The sequence below is a fragment of the Vicugna pacos genome, chromosome 15 (assembly GCF_048564905.1).
Source record: "Vicugna pacos chromosome 15, VicPac4, whole genome shotgun sequence".
Lineage (NCBI taxonomy): Eukaryota > Metazoa > Chordata > Mammalia > Artiodactyla > Camelidae > Vicugna > Vicugna pacos.
Window position 1 is genome coordinate 60,126,636 of NC_133001.1, and position 22,571 is coordinate 60,149,206.

Consider the following 22,571-nt stretch of genomic DNA (forward strand, 5'->3'; position numbering starts at 1 on the left):
CTGGGTGCTGGAGAGTCAGGCCACTGGGGGTGCGGCGGCCGCGCCGGCCTCCCATCACCGCAGACGGCTCCTCCTCCCCGCCGCCGCACCCACGGCCTTCAGCTGCCTGGTTGCTCACGTTGAGAAATCACCGCTCGCTGTATGGAAGCACGAGACGCGGGGCTCCCTCTGTGACAGGTCGCCGTGCAGTGCCAGACGCCCTTCGGATGGAGGAGCACTGTGAAGTCAAAGCCACGTGAGGCAAACAAACAAAACCAAACCAAAGGTCGGGTCCACGTCCACGCTAAATAACTCCAGTGTTCCGGAAAAACGTGTTACAGCTCGGTTGTGACAGCAACCTGGATCCAGGCGAGAGACCAAGCAACACTCGGAGAGCTGGAAAACTCAGGTTTATTACGCCAGCGAGCCCAAACGAGTTGATACTTCAAACTCTGGACCCCCTCTGCAGCTTTACACAGGCCTTTTATAGGCTGCTAGTTTTACACTTTGTAACATCGTATGCACATAAAGTACAACCAGGAACAAACTTTGTAGAAATAGACCAATCAGGAGTGAGCTCCATGCAAGTACAGTACTACAAATGGACCAATCAGAACTTAGGGAAGTAGACCAATCAAAAGTGAGAGTAATAACCAATCAGAAGTGGGAGTAAAAACCAATCAGGAGTGAGAGTAGTAACCAATCAGAAGTGAGCGCAGGGAACCAATAGAATTCTAGGTGTAAGTTAGCCGCTGTAGAGGCTAAAAGTGAGAGAAAGCCGCTGGGTCAGGGAACCGGTCGGTGCTGGGAGGAGCGGAGCGTTGCTACCTAAGGGTCCTGCCGGTCTTTTTATGGAGCTTCCCGCCTCACGAGGACTGTAAAGCAAGTTGCTTTTCTCCAGAGAGCTCTGAACTCATACGTTTGTAAGCCCGTTCTTCCTGTTTGAACTGAGATGAGCTATCATGTTGCTGGGGGAAGACGAGGGTTCCGGAGGCAGGGGAGCTTGGGCCCAGAGTCGGATCCTCTCTCCTCAGCCGGGCGACGGGAGGTACCTTGGCTCCCACGTGAGCCGGACGTGGGACTAGGTGTGCACACCTGGCTGGGCTGGTGTGGGGTTCAGGGAGGGTGCAGATAAAATGGTGAACACAGCGCCTTGCCGGTGTGAGCACCATTCCTCCCATAGAAGCTCCTTATCCGGCTACCACCATGCACAGAGCACAAGGATTTGGGTGTCTAGTTCCTGCTTGTGGGAGTGCAAGCTGGTGCCACCTTTTCACTGATAAATTTGGCAAAGTCAACCAAACAGTAAATGTGATTGCCCTTTGACCTGGCAATTTCATTGTTCCACTGACAAAAACGTATCCTCTGGAAACAGCTTCACTTCACGACATCCAAGGGTACGCGGCTAAGGATGCTCACTGTGCTCCGTTTGCGGTGGCGAAACCACGGAAACCGGCGCAGTGTCCCCGTGGAGGGAAGGGTGACTGAGTATGGATCCAGATTGGGGGTGGGGGGTGCTGTGCATTTAGAAACATGGAGAGATCTAGAGATGCTAATAGAGACCCACTGCCACAGGTCTGCGTCGTGAGTCCATTTTACTGGAAGATGGTCGTGTTAAATGTGTGTCACGGCCTGCGTCTAACAGAGACCCACATGCGTGTATACTTATGTTTTCACGTGTGTACATACAGACACATTTGCAAAGGCTCAGAACCTCCCTAGCCGACTTCCCAAAAGCTGTTTTCTGCACAGAGATGGGACTGAGAAACCCCATCGGGTCCTCGAGAAGGTTTCTGCGTTTTACTTTGCTCTCCTACCTGTTGCTTAAGTTCTTGTTGTAGCTTGCACTTGTCCTACAGTTCTTAAAATTGCATAGTTGTTATGTACAAAGACATAGCACACCTTTCCTGTAACGTGCTACTGTCATTAGTGTTCCTGAAGATCGACGTAACTTGCCTGTGTTGGTTGAGTAAATATTCAATCGTTATCCGTTACCTTCAAAAGAAAAGGCTAAAATGACACGATATTATGTCAATTGTAAGGTGTTTGGTGGAAGATGATATGACGTATTTACAACTCATCTAGGTAGCGTTAAGGCTGAAACCTTTTCTGTGCTAAGGAAATTACATTTATGAAGGCAATTTTAATGTTTTATAGACGCATGTGTTTCTAGACTGTACGGTATATTCTTAGCTTAAAAAGGTTTAAATTTTTTTCAACTCAAAAAGATTTATGTAACGATAAATAACTTATCTGTAAAATAAGATTTACCCAAAAAAAATCTCTAAGCTCCTTCCAATTTTGAAATTCTCTATATTTGCGATTTGGGCAAGAAATCCTATGCTGATGAGTAGCAGAATCGAAAATGTTTGGTATCATTGAGCCAAGACCCACGCTCACGGGATGGGAGTTTTCTCCTCCACTTGACTGTGTTGAAAATCTAACTCAGTGGCGACCTAACTGTGTCGCTGGTTAAGTCATTGTTTTAAACCTGTTGCAGAGATTTTAAATGTATCCCCTTTGATGATTTGGAAGCTTTACGGCGGACTTCTGCATGATTATACCCCCAACGAATTCCGAGGCTGGAGTCCCTGCCGGGCGTCACCTGTCGGAGTGCGGGCTGCGCCCCTTCCCCATCGCTGACACTGTGCTGGCTGTGGTCGCCAGTCCTTGCTCGGGGAGGTACCAGGTGTGAGCATCAGTGCCCTGGTGTCCAGTCCCAAGTGCTTGCTGGTCCTGATGAGTGATGTGACGCTGGGCAGTTAGCTGATGTTTCTCAGTGCCCATTTCCTCAGTTGCAAGATGGGGTCAATAGCATATGCCTCCGGAACATCTGGGGGATTAAATGAACAAATATGTGAATCAGAGAGCACAGGATCTGACGAACAGTCGTGGTTCAATGATTTTTGTTCTGAATGGCAAAAATTATTTTAAATAATTGAGTGCGATGTTCTTGTAGAAAGTATGTGATGCTGAATTTTAACTTCGTGGGTAGCCTCATGTTTTGAGATTATTTCAGCCAGTTTTAAATCAACAGTGCTATGGATTATTGTTGAAATCCTATCCCCTCAAAGGAAAGCGTCTTTTCCTTTGCTCGAACAAGCAAGCCAGTGAGGGGCAGTGGACTGGGAGCCTCCTTAGCGGGTGGCCCGGCTGACTCCCCAGGTGAGCCTGTGTGCCCCCGGGCAGGCGGGGGAGAGGTGAGGTCCTGTGTGGGCTCCTCCTGGAGGCACTGGCTGGCCAGCACCGTCTGTACTGGACCCTTGATGGGCTTCTCAGTCCAACATCTCCCCGGCCTGGCAGCCGGTCCAGGAGGCACACGTTTGTGGGAAACCCAAGGGGCTGCAATGTGGACAGAGAGATGCCAGAGACATCCTAAGTGGAGACGCCAAGCGGGGAGTTGAGGTCGAGGCACATGTCAGTCTGGAATGATGCTTCTGGGGTCATGGGTGTAGAGACAGCCCTCGATGCTGGAAGACTGGATGAGAGCGGGAAAAAAGAAAACAGAGAAGGGAAAAGTCCTGAGCCCTGAGGCCGGCAGCACTGCAGAGTCCGCACTGCAAGGAGGGCCCAGTCCAGACCCCTGGGAAGGAGCTCCCCTTCAGGTGGGGGGACACCCGAGTGGTGGTGCCCGGCGTCAGGAGAGGAGGGTGTTTCCGGGAGGAAGGCGTGAGCTGCTGCTGAGTCAGTTGCTGGGAATCAAACTGGTGAAGCACGAGGAAGGCGAGGGTACCTGTCCCTGAGAATAATTCCAAGGCAAAGCGGGCGCTGAGTGGAAGAACAAAGTATAAGCGTCATTTTTACTAAATGTGGAGAGGGCATTCCTTCCTGCTCTCCAGGAAGACGCAAGGCGTTACAGTAGGACCTGGAAGTCCGCCTCTACCCGCAGAGTGTCAGGGAGACTGTTTCAGAAAAAGAGATCCAGTTCCACCAAGACAGAGGCGGTGGGAGAGGAGGGGCGTGCAGCAGGTTGACGCTCCGGGTTGAGCCGGGCACAGGGCAGCTGCTGCCAGAGAGACAGAGGTCCCACCGCGGAGGGCTGGGGAGCCCATGGGAGCTGCACTCCGCCCTGGGTGTTGGGGGAACACTGGAGTCGGAAAGGTCACAGGCAGGATCGCCTGGGGCACACTGCCTTCCGGAGAACAAGAGGGCATTAGCTGGAAGTGCCCAGAGGCGGTGGGTGCAGCACTGTGGCTGTTATGAGGACATTTGAGTTGGACGCTTTGAATGGGTGCATTTTGTTGCAGGTAAATTGTAGGTCATTCACCTACCTTTTATCTTTTATTATATAATTAATACATTTTATTACTCATTATTTATGATGTTTAAAAGGCACTGACAGAGGTGCCCCTGGCTAGTCTTGACTTTCAGAAGTGATGGACAAACTGACACATCGATGACCGTACAAACAGCCCTCACTAGTGTGACTGAGTGTAACGCGTCCCGGCAGTGGGCTCTGGCGCCTACTTAGAGCTCTTCCTGCACCGCAGCCTCCAGGTCCCAGCTCATGGATGACCCTCAGGAAGACTCAAGGCTGACGGGACCAGAAGTGGACACAGTGGTCAGTCCCACTACCTCTCGCCTCCTCATAACTTAATGCACGAACTTGGGCTCTGGAGCCAGACCAGCCCCGGGTCAGGGCCCGGTCCATCCTCACCCTCGGGCCGTGCAGGCTGCGAACCTCTCGGGCATGCAGCTTTCCCACCTGCAGGATGGAGAACTCCGACCTCTCGATTTGTCATGGGGACCAGCGGAGCCCAGACGGGCGCGGAGGCGAGCACCACGGAAGGCTGGAGACGCACACGTGCGCCTTCCTTTCGGTTTCAGAGACTTAACTCCTCCTCGCGCTGCTCTTTGGGGATGCTTTTCCCTCTCAAGCCTCCCATGATACGCCTTTAGTTTTTAATCCGTATTCCTAGTCAATACATGCTGGTCAAGCAGCCGTGCCGGACTTGGCCTCCATGGGGGACCTTAGCCTGAGAAGCAAGTTCCTGTTTGTTGGGGAGCGGCTGAGCTGGAGAAGAGGGTCCAGCATCAAAGACCGGGTGAGCGTGTGCACCGATCAGCGGCTGGGAGGTGGGGCGTGCCGGCTGCTGACCCCGGCCCCGAACCCAGAGGCTGCAGAACACCTGTTACCCGCTCAGGGGTGGCGGGCACAGAGCACCCGCTGGACTCACACAGGCGGGTGGGGCGCCCGCTAAACTAGGATCCTCCTGTCTCTCACCTCCCCCTCCGCCCCTCCCTCCAACCCCCGCTCTCCTCCTCCACCGAGCAGAAGGGAATCAGCTATTTGGGTGACTTCAGGGGTCCCGGGGAGGAAATACAGCACGGTGGGAAGTGAAGAAATCCCCAAGGTTACCTGAAACTGCAGTCGCCGCACCGCTGGCTGGGAAGGCGCCGGGCTCCGCGTGTGTCACCTTCTCATGGAAACTAAATCCAGGGGCGCTAGTGTGGGCGCGGTGCTGTGCACACCCTCCTGTCCCCACCCCGCGCCCCCTCCTGTCCCCGCCCCGCGCCCCTCGGGCCCCGGGGCGCCCCACTGTGCAGAGCCTTGGCGGCAGGGCCGTCCCCAGCAGCTTTCAGGGCTGCTGAACGCCGTGGAAGGCAGGCTCGTCGTGGATGGTGTGAGGACCGTTCTGGTTTGGTCTGTGCGTGGAGAGGCTTCGTTTATTCCCGCCACTGAGCGCCTGCTCTGCACGTGGTGGGACCGTCAACACAGGGACCCAGGCCTGTCAGGACAAGCGTTCTCTTTCCTCGCTCCTGGTGATGTACTGGGGAGCTTACTGGGTCCTCCTTCCAGAGCTGTGCCCCGTAGACCCCGGTGACGTTGACATCCTCCTGGTCGGAGCCTCAAGTCCCCTTACTCAGTAGGACGGCTCTGCCTCCACATGGGGCGTGGCTGGTGCAGGGAACCCCGCTGCAGGGCTGCTCTCCTTCCAAATCCATGCGCCACCCCAGGGCTCTGGAGCCCGACTTCCTCCAGCACTGGGGTCCCGCCAGCCCTCCTTTCCTCTCCAGTCTGCAGAATTCTCTCAGATGTGTCTGTGGAAGTGCCTTCATGCCAGCAGTGTGGGAACACTCGGGGTGTGTTACGGGATGTGAACGTGTGTGCGCCAGGTGTACGTGTGTGGTGGCGAGAGGGGTGGCCGGGAGAAATAGTACCAGCACCGTCACTGACCACTGACCTGTGCTTGAGCACAACCATCGGTAGTAGATGCTGGCTGGGGCCGGGCCCCCACAGCCCAGGAGCTCACCCTTCTGGTGAATGGACAGCTGTTTCCCCTGAGATCAGACTGATCCCTTTCTTGGGGTTCCATGAGAAAGCTGGGCACTGTGTCCTGCTACCCCAAAGACCAGGCAGCATGGAATGAGGGTGTCATTTTTCACAGTATCTTTGCTTGAATTATGGAGAATGAATTGGGGGCAGCAATGCTGGAGTTTCCAGGGTCTTGGACTAGCCCCTCATGGCATGAGGGCGAGCGACCTGGCGGCTGCTGGTGGGGGCAGAGCTCTCAGTCAAGAAGGGAGAGGAGGATGGATTGGAGGCAGGTGCACAATGTGTTACCTTTGAGCTTTCAAAAGGGGGAGACTGCCGATTCCCACCCCCACCTGTGACTCAGACACTCGCGGTGAGCATGGGAGGGTAATTACGACCCTCCCTGGGCTGATGACCACTGATTTACCGGGGAACTGGAGAAGGTGGCTCTGATGAGGCGAGGGAGTGAGGGAAGGTGAAGGCAAGGGCAGATTCGGGGCTGAGTTGGCTCACCATCCAGAGGGCAGGTCTGATTAGCAGCAAGGAGATGGGGAAAAACCTTTTAACTGTATCAAAAAGCGCATCTCTCTAAAGGTGGCTGCCTGAGCCAGGACCAGCTGCGTGGTTTTCAGGGCCCAGTACAAAATGAAAATGCGGGGCCTCTTGCTCCAACATTATTAAGAATCCCGAGCCCGCAGCAGCAGGACCATAAACCAGGAGCGGGGCCCTTCTGCGCACCGGCCTTCTGACTGTCCGGGTCACACGCCTGTGAGCCAGGTGCTCTAAGACCTTTCTCAGGGGTCCTTATTTATTTTCCTAGTGCAAAAAATAGATCGAAGCTGCTCCACTTTCCTTCTCACCTGCAAACACTTAAAATTAGGGAAGAGCAGTGTCGGAGTCACCTAATGGCCTCTCCGTCTCTCAGGGACGTTGACTTTGCACAGTTAACACCGAGCCACCAACCCTCATCCGTTGCTGTCTGTCAGAGACCCTCAGCTGCGCTCCTGTCCCAGGCGGCCATCGGTTGCTATTACGCTTCTATTTTTAAATAAGGGGGCGCACAGGAGGCTCCTGGGGAGGCGAGGAGGGAGAAAGGTTTTCGCAGGTGCTCCCTTACAGTGAGGGCGGAGGACGCAGCTCACCGGACACCGGTCTGTTCTCCATGGGCGGCTTGTCTTCGCTCGTCATCCTTCCTTCCTGGCAGCGGGTTTAGATGAGTTTCTTTTAGATGGTACGAGAGCATCACCTCTCAACACAAAGCAACAGGAGAGTCTGCTGGTGTCCCAGCATCCTTGACCTTGACCTCCCCATGAGGTCACTCTGTGTCCCCCGTCACTGACCCACTTGGAGTAGGCTGGTGGTGCATGGCTTCAACTGTGAGCTCGTTTTTTCACACAGAGCCCTCCTGTGTTTGCAAAGCTTTTGCTGAAAATTCTTTTTTCTTTTCCTTTTAGGAAACATTTGCACTTCTTTTCCTTTTAGGAAAAGAAAAAAGAAAACATTTTAAAATGAAAATGAATAAAATTATCATTATAAAACATGGTATCTTTCCCATCTGAAGGCTAAGTGCAAAACAGACTTTTGGACTTTGAACTTTCAATTACCTTTTTGAATCTAATCTTATAAAAACAGGAATTGGCCTATGCATTCTTGTGAAAATGTATAAAAGCAAATGGTGAAGGAAATCATTTCAAAATTAAAAATTTCCTGCCACCTAATAAATCAGCTATGTTTAGAAATGCCTAATGCCACATGTTACCAGAGAACCAATCAATAATTAAATTTTTATTTTTAAAACCACAAAAAGGTGGCCACTCTTTGTAGAAAGAATTTTGTGAAAGTTTATGAATCTGACTTCATTTGTGCCTGATTTGACTCTGAAATAAATAAATTCACTCAAATTATTTTTTAACTTTCTTTTTTTTAACTTGTTATTTTAGTCTTTTTATCTTATTAATGTACAATTGACACATAAATTGTATATATATTTTTTCAGTTTCTGTTTATTTTATTCATTTGCTGGAATTTAAGAACCATTTTAGATTTTTGATTGTTACTTTTTTGTATACATGGTCTTTATTTTTATTTATTTTTAAAAATTCTTTTACATTTTTTATTGAGTTATAGTCATTTTACAATTGTGTCGAATTCCAGTGTAGAGCACAATTTTTCAGTTATATATGAACATATAGCACAAGGAAATATATACAAGATCTTGCAGCTCACAGTGAAAAAAATGTGACAATGAATATATGTATGTTCATGTATAAACTGTGTATTTTTGAAGTGTGTCACTTCATGTTCTGATTTATGGATTCACTGTGAAATGATTACCACAATGAAGCTAGTTACCATATTCATCACCTCAGTCACCTCTTTCTTCCCTCCCTGCTTTCCTCCCTCGCTCCTTTCTTTTTTTCCAATAGTTTTATTTTTATTTTTGTATTTTTGCCATTATTCTTTTTTTTACGTTTTTTTACTGAGTTTAGTCATTTTACAACGTTGTGTCAAATCCCAGTGCAGAGCACGATTTTTCAGCCACACGTGAACATGTGCACGTTCATTGTCGCACATTCTCGCTGTGAGCCATCACCAGAGCCTGTATACATTTCCCTGGCTGTACAGTGCGGTCTTGTTTATCTGCTCCAAACGTGCCTGTCAGCATGAACGTCCTTTAACAGAGAGGCCACCTGCAAACGGCCTGCAGGGGGCCGTTAGTCTGCAGGGCGTGGAGGGGCTGATGCTGGGCTTGCTCCGCGCTCCCAGTCTTACTTTCATTACTGACGTGTAGCTAATTTGCAATGTTTTGGGTGTACAGCAAAGTGATTTAGTTATATACATACATGTTCTTTTTCAGATTCTTTTCCCTCATAGGTTATACAAGATACTGAATGTAGTTCCCTGTGCTCTGCAGTAGGGCCTTGTGTTTATCTGTTTAATATACAATAATATGCCTCTATTCTAATACTTTCATTCATTATCGCTTTCGCTTGTCTTGATCCAGAAAGGGGCTGACTCAGGTCTGGCTTTCAGAGGTGACACAGGTGGAGGCAGGACGCCCAAGGCCATCTCTCACCCGCAGCTGCCTCACTGGGAGGGAAGGGAAGGGAAGGGAAGGCCACATCCACCACGCGCACTGCGGGCATGGGGGGCGCAGGGAACGCCCCCTCGCGGGCTGACAGAGGACAGAGAGGACGCCCACTCTTTGTATGCAGCGAGAGCTACGTCTTCTAGATTCTATCTCTCATTACGGTACTTTTTCTTTCAAGTCTGTTTTATAATAATTTCCAGTACCGTTTTTGAAGTGTCAATTGTAGGAATTATTTTGTGGGAAAAAAACTAAAGTTTTACATTCTCTTGCCATTACATCAGATTAGGACCTCGTCATGACCAACTGAAAGTTACACTTTGAAGTATCAGCAGGTATTGTGGAATTAAAGATCCCTCCTCTCAGGGCAGGAGAACAGCTATGAAAGCTGGGTGTGTACGTCTGGGCAAGACTCACCTCACACCCCCCGCCAAACGTCTTCATGAACCAAGAAGGGATCAGCTCTCTACTCTTTCCTTACAAACATCTGTTTAAAAACACTCAACCCTACAGATGTTCATGAATCCACAACTTGAGAAAAATGTAGGAGACAGAAACGTATTTCTAGAAAGACACTGAGCTCTTCCTCATTGAGCTTGGAGGCTCCAAAGTGTATTATGATCCTGTGTGTCCTATATATTGAATACAAAATATTCTATTAAAACAGATGTATAACTTTAAATATTATATAAAAATATAAAAGTACATGTTCTATACATACATGCATGCACGTGTATTTCATGGCTCCGAGGTGCAATAGCCCCTAAAGCACAGCAGGAAGGAAACGTGCGTCTATCCGTGAACGCTGGGAACAAGCATGTGCAATTAACAAGACAGCGCGTAGTGTCGGTTGGTTGACTACAGACAAGGTTGGAAGCCCCAGGGTTTCTGCCTCGCTTACTTCTCTGCGGGGGAGGGGCTGTGTGTGTGCTCCTCGGTGCTTCCTGCTGCAGCCCTGGCTTGTAAGGCAGCATCCACAAGAACCACTGTGTATTCTACAAAAGGATTCTAATGCTTTCACCCAGGAAGTGTGTCTTTAAATCGGCACTCTTTTGGAAGTTCGAAGCTTTTTTCTCTAAACTCTCTTCTTTGACGCAAATCTCTCTAAGCTGTTCCTGTTTCAAGGTGTGTCTGTTTTGATCAGACACAGTCTCACTGCAGCTCGGCTAACAGAGGAGGACAGGCCATAGGCTGCACTTGCAGAGACAGAGCTCCGGTACTGCAGACAAGGAGCCCGGTGTCTGCCTCTGGGGGGGGAATCTGGTCCTTGCATTCTCTCTCGCTCTCATGTTATTCAGTAGCAGTATTTTGTGCCCTTTCCTATGACTTTTTTCTCAGTGGCTGTGGATGGACACGGTGGCTATGGGACAGGCTGGTCCCTAAACAGGGACCTCAGACACATCCTGCACCTGTCATAAGCCCTTAACAGTCTCTCTCTCCACCCAAATCAGATTTCTGGTGCCAGTCCTTATGACAATATTGAACCTAAATTTTTTGTTTTGCATTTTAACAAATATATAAATATGTATTTATTCATTGAATAGAAACATTTTCTTAGTTATTTGGATGTAAATAATGTTTATACATTTTATTAACTATAAACTTTAAGTGGTAAATGTTCTAACCACTCAGGTAAATGCTGTGTATATGCAAGACATTTGAATTTTTGACAGAGACATCTTTTACATAAACATATACAAATAACATCAGAATCACTCTAAAGATGTTGATATTAATCCGGACATCCTTAAAATTCTGAGTGGGGATGAATATGTCATAAACTAGTCAATTGAACCTAAATTTATTAAGCTAGAAAAAGTCAGCAGGCTCACACTGATAATTCACCATCAAGGAAGTCTAAGAGATTCACACACCCAACCTGTGACAGTCTGTCCTCCTTGGGGGATTATGACTTAGTCCCCAGTCCTTCAGGAAACGTCTGACGTGTCTCTACTGTTGCTTGAAAAAGAAAAAACCCTCAGAGCTTTAATGAACATCTCTGGAAAGAAGCAGTTTAGCAGAAGAAAAGTGAGGGTGGGAGGTGTTTACCAAAAACACGTATTCTAAGGCACACACTTCCATGGCTGGCTCTGCTAACAGGTGTCTATCCAGTCACTCTCTTTTTATCATGTCTGTTCTCTTCTTCAAATTCCTTCCTCTCCTTCCTCTCAACACTGTCCTTGTTGAGGTCATCATGGCCGACTGGCGCTGTCCTTGGTACTGGAGATAACCTGCACTTCCATTTTCTCTTTTCTGTGCCCCCCTCTCACCACTGGCCCACTGACAGGCACTGTCCCCTGCCCTGTGTCCCTTCATGTCGGGGCTGGCCTTGAGTGGGACAATCAGATCACATTCTGCAAGGGAGTGACGGCTGGAGGCAAAGTGTCTTTTGCACAAATTATGGAGAAATCCCACTTTGCAATTCTAAGTCTTTCTCCTAGTGCTGTAACCCAGGTCCTGTGCTAAACTGCGTATGGGATTAGCTGCTGACTACATAAAGAACTTCTGCCCAGAGTTTTCTCTAGTACCCTGGGAATGAGAAGACACCAAGCACCGTGGCTCACCAAGCCAAACCGTAAGACGGTTTCCACTGCCCTCAACCTCTGCATTTACCAGCCACTCTTCCCAGTGAGACAGCATCCTCCTCACTCAGACTCCCCTCTTTCCATTAAGACAGGAGATGTCACTTCCCCTTTACCAAATGTATCCACTCGTGCAGATGTTGTCTCTCAGGTAGTCAAGTTTGTATGCTCTTTGTTTCACATGGTGGAATGAAAGACCCTGCCTCTTGATCTCCAAATTCACCTGAGCTCTTACAGACGATGAACATTAGAGACGCGGGGACCCCATCACTGTGTGCTCATGCCGAGCCCCGCACCACATGTCTCAGGTCCTCGGAAGGACAGGAGGGACAGACTCTGCAGATAAAGTCGAGTGCACTGGCTTTTTCCTCTGCTTGAACAACTCTTCTTGTTGTTTTAACAGATCAATTAAGTTGCAATTGATGTAACATAAACTCCCTACGTTTAAAGTATGTAATTTTAAAACTTCTGACGTATGTGCACCCCTGTCCAGCACCACGGTCAGGATGGTGACCGCAGCACCACCCCAGTTTCCTCAACTTCTCCAGAGCCCCCTCAGTGTCCTCCTGTCCCCATCCCCAGGGATCCCCTGAACTGCTTTCTGTCACCAGAGATGAGCTTGCATTTCCTAGGGTTTTGTGTACATTGTATCATACAGCAAGTGCTTTCTTGTAAGTTCTTCCCTGAACAGTGGAGTTTTGAGATTCATCCGTGTTGTTGTGCATTTCAACAGTGTATCAATAGTGCACTGACTTTTACTGCCACGTAGTATTCCATGGCATGGATGTTACACAATCTTTTTATCAAATCACCTTTTAATGAGTATTTGGGTCATTTCCAATTTTTGACAGTTTCAAATTAAGCTGCCATAAAACATGATGTAAAATCTGTGTGTGGAGAAAGCTCTCACTCCTCTTGGGTAAATACCTGGCAGGGGACGACTGGGTTGTGCCGTCGGTGTAAGTTAACAATCTGAACGCTGTTTTCCAAAGTGTATCATTCCACATTCCCATCAGCAGTGTAAGCGCACTCTGATTCCTCCACATCTTCTCCAAGACTTTGCACGGTCAGCCTTTTTATTATTAGCCTTCTAACTCGCGTGTAGGGCATCACATCAGGGTTCTAATTTACATTTCCCTAACGTCTAGTGATGTTGAAGATCTTTTCATGTTCTTATTTGCTGTACGTGCCTTCTTTGGGGAAGACTTGGCTCAAATCATTTGCCCATTTTTTTGAAAATAGCTGGGGTATGTGCTAGTTATTACTGAGTTAAGAGCCACTTGTGTGTTCTAGATACACATCTTTTGTTTTCTCTTGAATACTTCCTTGCAGATTGTGGTTTATCTTTTCAATCTCACAAGTGTGCCTTTTGAAAAACCAAACCTTTTTAATTTTAGTGAAGTTCAAATTGATAATGTATTTTTAATAAATTGTGTGTTTTATGTTGTATCTAAAAAATATCTGCTGACTAGTCATTAAGATCTTTGGTGTTTTCTTCTAGAATTTTTGGTGTTTCATTTTTTGCTATTGGTTTATAATCTGTTTTAATTTCAATATGGTGGGAGATATGGATCAAAGTTTACTTATTTTACTTTTATTATGGATTTCCAATTGTTCCAGCCCTGTTTGTTGAAGAGTATCCTTTCTCCATTAACTGCCTTTTGACCTGAGTCAAAAATCAGTTGCCATGTATGCGTGGGTCTGTTTATGCCCTCTCAGTTCTGTTCTGCTGGTCAGCACGGGTGTCTTTATGTCAGTACGGTGCTGCGTTGATTTCTGTAGCTGTATAGTAAGTACTGAAATCAGGCGTGTTAGTTATTTGACTCTGTTCTTCTGCAAATTTGCTTTGGCCAACCTGGTCCTTTCCTTTCCCACGTGAACTTGAGAGTTGGCTTGCCAGTTTCTTTAGCAAATGGTGGGGAGGCTTTTGACTGAGGCTGCCCTGAAACCGTAACTGGAACAATTGGGAAGACCTGCTGTGTTAAAATACTGGATCTTCTGAACCACAGCATGGTATGTGTCTCCGTGTCCAGGTCCTCTTTAATTGCTCTAGAAGAGGTTGAAAAAATTTTTCAGTGTATGGATCCTGCAGAAAACTGTCTATTTTCTACTTATGCAGTCAATATTTTTGATGCTGTGATAGTTTTATCTTTAATTTCAGTTTCTGAATGTTTATTGCTAGTGTAGAGAACTAAAATTGACTTTGAATGTTGAAATTATATCCTGAAGGATAATTTACTTATTTGTCCCAGTATCTTTTTTGTGGATTCCATCATATTTCTACATGTACCACAATGGCATCTACACATACAGTTTTCCTTTTTCTTTGTCAGTTCAGCTCAATGTCTAGTATAATGTTGATTAGAAGTGGTAACGGAAGCCATCCTGTCTTGTTCATAATCTTAGGGATAAATTAAGCTACGGATTTTATGTAGATGCACTTTATCGAGTTGAAGAAGTCCCATTTTATTCCTGATTTGCTGAGTGTTTAAATCAGAAATGCATGTTGGATATTTCCACATGATTTTTCTGCATTTGTTGAGATGATAACATGCATTTTTTTTCTTTCTTGGTTCATGTGTGGTGAACTACTTTGGTTGCCTTTTAAATGTTGAACTAATTTTAATCAAATTCCTCTTGGTCATGGCATACGGTACCTTATTCACATGGATTTCCTTTGTAATTTTTTTTTTTAGAATTTTTGCATCTATTTGTGATGCTCTGTATTTCTCTTAACTTGTAATATTTTATCTGTTTTTTTTTATGTGAGAAATGCTGAATCATAGAATGAGTTGGGAGGTATTCCCTTCTCTTAAAATTCCTGGGAAAATTTGTAAATAATTGGTACTATTTCTTTCTTAAATGTCGGTACAAGTCACCAGTGAAGCCGTCTGGACCTGAGCTTTCTTCGTGGGCGGACTCTTAGCACCTTTCCTTCTAGATACAGGCTGTCCGAGACATCCACCTCGTTGAATGAGCTTGGCAGTGCGTGTCTTTCAAGGAGATGCTTCCATTCCATCTAAGTTGCTGAATTTATTGGCCAAGGTTGTCCGCATGCTCCTTTATTATACTTCACTGTATGTGTACTCGGTATTGATCTTCCCTCCCTTTATCCATTTAATTATCTCCCCACCCCCAGTCCCTCTCTCCGTCTCTCCCCTTCCCACCCCCTCCCCCCCACGACAAGCCTGATTGGAGATTCATCCATTTTATTGATCTCTCTAAGGACAAGCTTTTGATTTCATTGATTATTCTCCATTTATTTCCTCTTCTGTATTTCACTGATTTCTGCTCTCATCTTCATACTTTCTTTTCTTCCACTGACTTTGCGTTTATTTAGTTTGCTCCTCTTTTTCTTGTTGCTTAACATGGAAGCTGAAGTCTTTTCGCCTGTACTCTCTTCTGGCATAAGCTCTTAGAGTGCCTGGTCCCCGCTAAGCACTGCTCCGGTGGCGATGCGCACCCTGATGTGGGGGGATGGTTTTTTCATTTTTCATTCAGTTCAAAGTGTTTTCAGCTTTTTAATTTCTTCTTTGACCCATTGGTTATTTAAGTTCCAAATATTTGGAGATTTCACAAAGAAACTTTCTATTACTGACTTCTCTTTAATTCCACTGTGGTCAGAGAATATGCTTACATAAGCTGAATCTTTTTAACATTTTTTGAGACTTGTTTTATGCCCCAGAGCTTGATTTACCTTGTCAGTGGTCAGTGTGCATTTGAAAGAAAATTTACTCTTCTGTTGTTGGATGGAGTGTTCTGTAAATGTCAGTCATGTCTGGTTGGTGATGGTGCTGTTCAAAACGACGCCCTTACTGATTTCCTGTCTCCTTGTTCCGCCAGTCACTGAGCAACGAGGTTGAAATGGCAGTGGGTTTGTCTGTGCAGCAGTGGAGTTCTTCCAGTCCCTGCTTCACGCAGTTCATAGCTCGGTTCCTGGGTGCGTTCGTGTTTGAGAGTGTTTTCTCGTTACTCGCGTGCTGTGACGAAGTGGTCCTCTTCAGCCCTGATAACGACAGGTGCTTTGCCTGCTTTCTTCTCACTGGTGTTAACACCTGTGTCATTTTCATCCTTCTATTTTAAACTGTTTTTTCTTTATACATAAATTGTGTTTCCATAGATAGAATATAGTTGGGTCTTTTATAGACTCTAATTCAGCAGCTTCTTTTCAGTTTGCTCTTTAGACTGTTTAGGCTTAACGTGGTTACTACTGCGGTCAGATCTAAGCCCACCGTCTTGCTGTATGTTTTCATTTATCCTGTCTGTCTTTTATTCTGTTTGTCCTAGTTTTTGCCTTGCTTGGACTGAGCTTTTGTATGTAACTCCATTCACTTCCTTTTGGCTTCTTAACTGTTGTATTCGTTGTGGCTTTGGGTTTATAAAATACATTATTTTACCGTTTACAATTTGCCATCAAATGACACCATCCCACCTTCATACAGCACAGGAGTCTTAGCGTGTATTCTCCCACGCCTTCACATGTGACCTTGGTGCCATCGCCATAAAGTTTAGTTTTGCCCGTGTTATAAATGGCACACTACATTATTATTTTGTCTAAACTGTCATTTATTTTTCAAGAGCTTTGCATAATGGGAAAACTATGTATATATACACACACACACAAATATACGTAGAAAACCTGCCATTTCTGACGTTCTTTGTCACTTTGTGAGGATCCATGGTTGGTATGGCTTGAATAATTTCTTTAATATTCCAGCAGGTCCAGTCTGCTGATGATAAATATTATTTCAGCTTTTACATGTCTGAACAAGTCTTTATTTTTGAAAGGTACTTTCCCTGGGTAACGAACTGTCGGTTCCAGGTTTATTTTTCCTTTAAGGACTTGGCGATGGTGATCTCTTGTCTTCTTGCATGTGTTTTTCTGATGCTAAATGTGGTCTTCCTTATCTTTCTTACTTATAGCATGTGTTTTTTCCCATTGTCTGCTTTTACCATTTCCCATTTACCCCTGGTGTGAGCAGTCTGATTAGTATCTGCTGGTATTCTCTCCATGGTTCTCATCCTTGGGTTTTGTTGAGTCATTTTGGATCTGTGGGTTTGAAGTTGTCATCACATCTGGACAATGTTAAGTCATCAGCTTCATAGTTTTTGGCCCCCTGTCTCTCTCCTTTCCCTTAGTTACTCAGTTACATGTGTATTAAGCCACCAGAGGTGTTCATGTTTTTAAACTCTTTTTTCCCTGTGTGTTTCATTTTGGATGGTTTCCATTGCTAAGTCTTCAAATCTACTAACCTTTCATTCTTCAAGACCCAGTCTGTCATCTGTCCCATCCTGTGCATTCTTCATCTCTGACATGGTAGCTGGCACTTGAGAAGGAGGACTCGGGGTTTTGTAATCCCCTGCCTCCACTTCCCCCTTTGAGTGTGGGCTAAGCTGTAACTGCTGTTTCTCACCCCCGTCTGGTAGCTCTGACGCCTGTGTTGGCTCGGCAGCAGTTTGACTTGCCTGATTCTTCTCGTCACTGTGAGTTCATTGTCCTACTTCCTTCCATGCTTGGTGACTTTTAACAGGACCCCAGATGTTGTGAATTTTGCCTTTTTGAGTGCTGGGTACATTTTCATTGCTAGAAGTATTTTGGAGCTTTGGTCTTGGAAGCAGTGAAGTTGCCGACTGATCCGCCGCAGTCTAGCTTTTGAAGTTTGTCGGGCAGCGTCTAGAAGCTGTTGGTCTCCTTGCTGTTGCGTTGGCGTTTTTCTGAGTACTCAACCCAGTGCCTGTGAGTTACGAGTCTGACACCGGGCTGATGGGGCCGGCGTCATCCCTGCCCTACGTGGGTGCTGCCTCCGGCTCTGCAGGTGTTTTCAAGGGGTGCCTCCCCGGCCTTAGGGAGCTTCTGCTGTGCTGACTGTCACCCTAGTGGGCACTCCTGGCGACCCTCGGCAGACCTCCAGGGCTCGCTCTGTGTGGGGCTCTCCTCTCTCCAGTGTCCCGACCGCTCTGACCTTTCTGGTGCCCTGGACTCTCAGCCCTGTCTCCTCAACTCTGGGGTCCGCTGGGATCTTCGTGGGTCCCTCCTCCTGCTCCCCATCCTGGAAGCTCTCTCAAAGCAGACAGTCAGTCTGTGTCTTGCTCCCATCTCTCAGGGATCACTTCCTTCACTGCCGATGTCTAGTGTCTTGGACCGTTGTTTCATGGGATTTGTCTGTTTCTTTGCTCTTGGTTGTTCCTGGTTGTGCGAGAAGGCCAGTTGGGTCACTGTTACTCCACTGGAAGCAGGAGCCCCACTTTAATTCATCTGTTTCAGTTCTTCCATCCCAAAGTCTCCAGCTGGTGAGAGTACAAAGCCCACTCTCCTGCTGTTCCCCACTCCCCTTTGCCATATGTGTTTCCCTTTATTCCTTCACGAAAATGGGATGATCAGCCGACTGTGACTCTTGGAGCAGGGAGACAGTGGACACCTGCCCGGGGACCTCTGCTTCCCCGGGCAGTCCAGCCAGGGCCCCCAGAGAGTGCAGATAACGTCCTCAAGGTCTAGGATGGAGGGTGTGGAACTCGAGCTTTGGAAGAAGAAAGGGACATTGGCCCTTTGGTGGAGAATTTCAAATTCTTTGTGTTTTAAACTTTGTTGACCTGAAAAAAAAGTTTGTTGACCTGTGTATGACAGTGACTACAACCAGAGAATACAGTACATGATACTAGAGGAATGTTAACTGTTAAGACTAATTATAGATGATGGGGAAGTTAGAAAGCGAGGAGGGAAAAGATGCATATCTGACTTACCCAACAATGATATTACTAATTAATGCTAATTCCATCCATGCAACTGAATGGTTATCTTTGCTAAGCAACAGAGCAATTTTGGAAATTAAAATCAAAATGTATGCATGTGTACTGTTTCATATACAGACACATAATTATGTAAACAAAATGTGTTATTTTTACGTATATAATTTGCTACTTTAATTATTAATCATGACTTTTACTCATAACTTAAGAAACAGTGGGTCTCAGCTGGGCACTAGCTAATCCTCCTGAATTATAAACTGATCCTGGGTGATAGGTTAAGCCATCTTGAGGGGGTCTGAACCCTAGCGTGGGAACCTAGGACTGGGCTTCAGAGACATGCCCGTGTCTCAGGATTCACGAGCTGTTGGGATGTAGGAGAGATGTCTGAACTTGGCTGTATTAAGAGGGATGACTGCAGTAAGTCCCCCTGGATGGGCACAGCCCCGCACCTTCCCCAGACCGGACACGTCACGACGCCACCAGAGGTCAGCGCACCGTGCGCAGTGCTCCGCAGACTCGGCGAGCAGCGCGGATCGTGGCCTTGGAGCCGGGAGCCTCACACTTCCGCCGGCCACCGGCATGTGCTCCGTGGTGCGCTTTCGGAGGGTCTCAGTGAGCGGACCTGTGCCCTGTACTGCAGTGTCTTGTGATGGAATGGGACACTGACACGAAAGTCCCTTGTACCCCAAAGGTGTCTGCTTGGTTTTATAGTCGGGTTCTTAAGGTTGTCAGCCTTAAAAAAGGTGAGCGAAGTTGTTCTTTTGTACAAGGACACATGCTCCAGATTTGAAGTTTACGGTACCAGGACAGTGGCTAAATAAGCACAGAACCCGCAGGTGTTTGGGGGAAATCAGTGCGTCTGATTGTGCTTGAAAGTGAAGATGACATTCTAGCACTTAGTGAGACTCCCTTAGAAGGAAGCCTGTCCTGTGAAGGGGGCATTTGAAAACGGAAGCTTAGGACCGTTGTCTTTGTCGTGTGATTTGTAAATTTTTGCTGGAAGTGATGCATGAAACGAATTAAAAACTGAGATTTACCCACTTTGCAAACAAAAATGCTTAAGCGATTTTCTAAAAACTGACAAAATAAATGATTTCAGTGGGTTTTGAATCCAATCATTTAAATATATATATTTCAGACCTTCTGATTGGTTTGCAGGAGCAACTCAAGGCATTTGGGACCAATGGAGACTTAGTAGCCCAGTTTCAGTAGGAACCTCAGCATCCTGTAGAAATCACTGAAAAGCAAGCCTCTGGAGAGAGCTGGTCTTCTCTCATTTTACGTGAATTCTTCTTTGTGATGTAGCTTTTCAATTGTGACAGGTTTGAAAAGCAGGTATCAATATAAATTTAAAAAATAAGTCATATTTAAAGATAATTTCTCTCACTTTAAATATAATAAGCACTTTAAATTTATTTTTCATTTTTATTGTTGTGTGTATTCCACAATTATTATATGTCAGTACATAATTATACACACACACACACACACACACACACATATACAGTGTAAAGGTCATTCCCTTTTGTAAAGTTTTTTGCTGAAAAGATACCTGAGCAGTGAGTGAGGTCGGGAAGGCTGCTGCAGATGGACCATATGACGGAGCGCCAGCTGCCCCGGGGCTGGCCTGGACGGTGACGCCTGGACCGTGACCGGCCTTGTCTGAGCACGTGGTCCTGTGTGGTCCTCACCCCAGGGCTGAGGACAAGCACCACCATGACGTCTCACCAGAAACCTTGGCTCCTTAAGAGATGCAGCTGAGCCCACACCGACGGCAAGTGCAGGGCTGGGGCTCGCTCAGACCCCGGTCGGCGGCCGCAGGGTGCCTGCCCTGAGCCACGCACCCTTCCTCCCGGGGAGGATGGCGTGTCAACAGCGAGACGGACGGGGAGAGGCCTGCGTAGACTGGCGACGCGTCTGTGCCTCTCCTGCAGAGGGGGCCCTGGCCTCACAGCAGTGCACGCGGATGGTGAAACTGTCCAGTCCACTGGGGCAGTGGGGCGCAGTCGGAGTGGACAGCGGGAAGCTCGAGGGGGCAGATGGTAGGGGTGTCTGGGGCAGGCAGGGCCAGAGCGCGACATCCTCCGCGTGGGGGCCAGGTGCCCCCCACTCGAATCCCGGTCACCACGGCTCCTGGTCTAGGATTCAGGTATTTTCAGGGAAAATGGACATGCTTCAGAAAGTGTACGGTCCTTCGAAAAATGGATGTGAAGCTGTGTGGGTCTGTGCACGCACGTGTTCTCCATGAGGAAGCCCGTGGCCTTTACCAGTTCCTGGGAGAAGCAGGGCCCAGAACCGCCTCATGGCAGAGCCTGCCACCACTGGCAGCAGCTCTTGGTGGGGCTGACGGTGCCGCCCGAGGCTCCCTGCTGCGCAAAGCAGACGGGCCGCGTTCTGTCCGGGCTGGGAGAGGAGCGGCGCTGGCACATTGGATGGATGTGTGCTCAGAGCAGAGGAGAAGACGCCGTGCTGAACTGTCAGCTGTACTGCACAGGACCAACCCAGCGCAAGCCTGGCCCGGGCTCAGGCGGCCACCCTAGGACATTCCAAGACGTCTTTCTCCTCGACCACCAGAAAGATGGGCAGCAAAGGGCCACAAACGCTCCTCCACGTGAGTGAGCTGGGCTTGAAGCAGGGAAGGGCTCACTGCGTTCTCCTCCGTGTGAGTCCGCAGGGCATGGCTGCCGCTTGCTGTCCACAGCTGCTGCGTTTGTGCAGCGTGGTTGCGCACGCTCGCTCGGATTCTGAGCCACTGCTCCTGAGGGAGACAGGCTTCGGTTCCGGGGAGCCTCTGGTCAGTTTCATCAGTCAGTCAGTCCACAACCTTGGTTTCTGTGTGTGTTTCTGTGTAAAGTGTGTGTGCTGATTCAGTAACACTGAGCTCACACCAGCAGCACGGAGCTTGGTCCTGAAGGAAGCTTCCCGCCCATCACAGCCCCGCACACTCAGGACTCCGGACGGCACTGCGGCCCCGGGCTTGGGGCCAACTTCCCAGAGAAGTCACGATCAAAAGCATAACGATGTGAAACAACGTGACACTGCTATGGCAGCAGAAAGGGCACGTATTTGCAGCATGAGGGCCGGAAGGAGAAGGCAGGGTGTCGCCTGAGTCGGCCTCAGCGGGGACGGTGAACTTCAGGTGACTCAAATTTTTTGTGGTTCCGTTCATGCCCACGAGGGACGGAGAAAGCACAGAGAGTGCTGAACTTGAGGTTACAAGTGAACTCGAGGGAGAGCGGCCCAGGCAGCGGAGTAGAAGGCCACTCGCAGCTCGCCCTCCCCCACAAATACACCAAGGCTTACATCCACGGACCCACCCAGCCAACCAGAGCGCCTGCCGAACTCCAACAGAACATCGCCCTCTTCAAAAGACAAAGACGCCACGAATCTGGTAGGAGAAAAGGAAAAAAGAAGACACGGCAAAACAGTGCGGGACAGGTCCCATGGGGAGGAAGCGGCGGAGGAGGACTGGCGTTCGTTCGCCGGGTCCCCCCTCCAACGGAGAGGTCAGCGGGACGGAGGGGGAGCCTCGGAGGCTCGGATCTGCCCGTAGCAGCCCTTGACTGACAGAACTAAGTTAAACGGGCACAGAGGGTCCCCACGACACCCAGCCTGAGACGCGAGCTGGCAGCTGGGGCCGGGACAGGCTGCCGGAGCCGGGCAGAGGACGGGGGCGGCTGCACTGAGGCAGCCCCAGGGGACTGCAGGAGGCTGCGCGCCGTGGATGAGTGGGTGCACAGGGCGGAACAAGCTGGGCCTTCCATGAAACAGCACGGCTGAGGTCCCCTGGGGGAGAGGGTGCATACCCCCGTCTCTGAAAACCTGCCTAACCAGGTTTTGGAAGAAGAGAGGCAGGGCTCAGCCACGGTCGCCATATTCTCCAGTGCTCGAGCAAGTCAGCGAATTCACAGACGTGGAG

General features: G+C 48.2%; 1 protein-coding gene across 1 annotated transcript in view; it reads left to right on the plus strand.

The window, feature by feature from the left end:
* The first annotated feature begins 788 nt into the window (after positions 1–788).
* MYT1L (myelin transcription factor 1 like) overlaps positions 789–22,571 on the plus strand; it is a 296,223-nt gene continuing 274,440 nt past the window's right edge. Inside the window, exon 1 of the mRNA XM_072938278.1 lies at positions 789–902. The gene's annotated coding sequence lies outside the window, so the exon portion shown is untranslated. The remainder of the gene's footprint in view (positions 903–22,571) is intronic.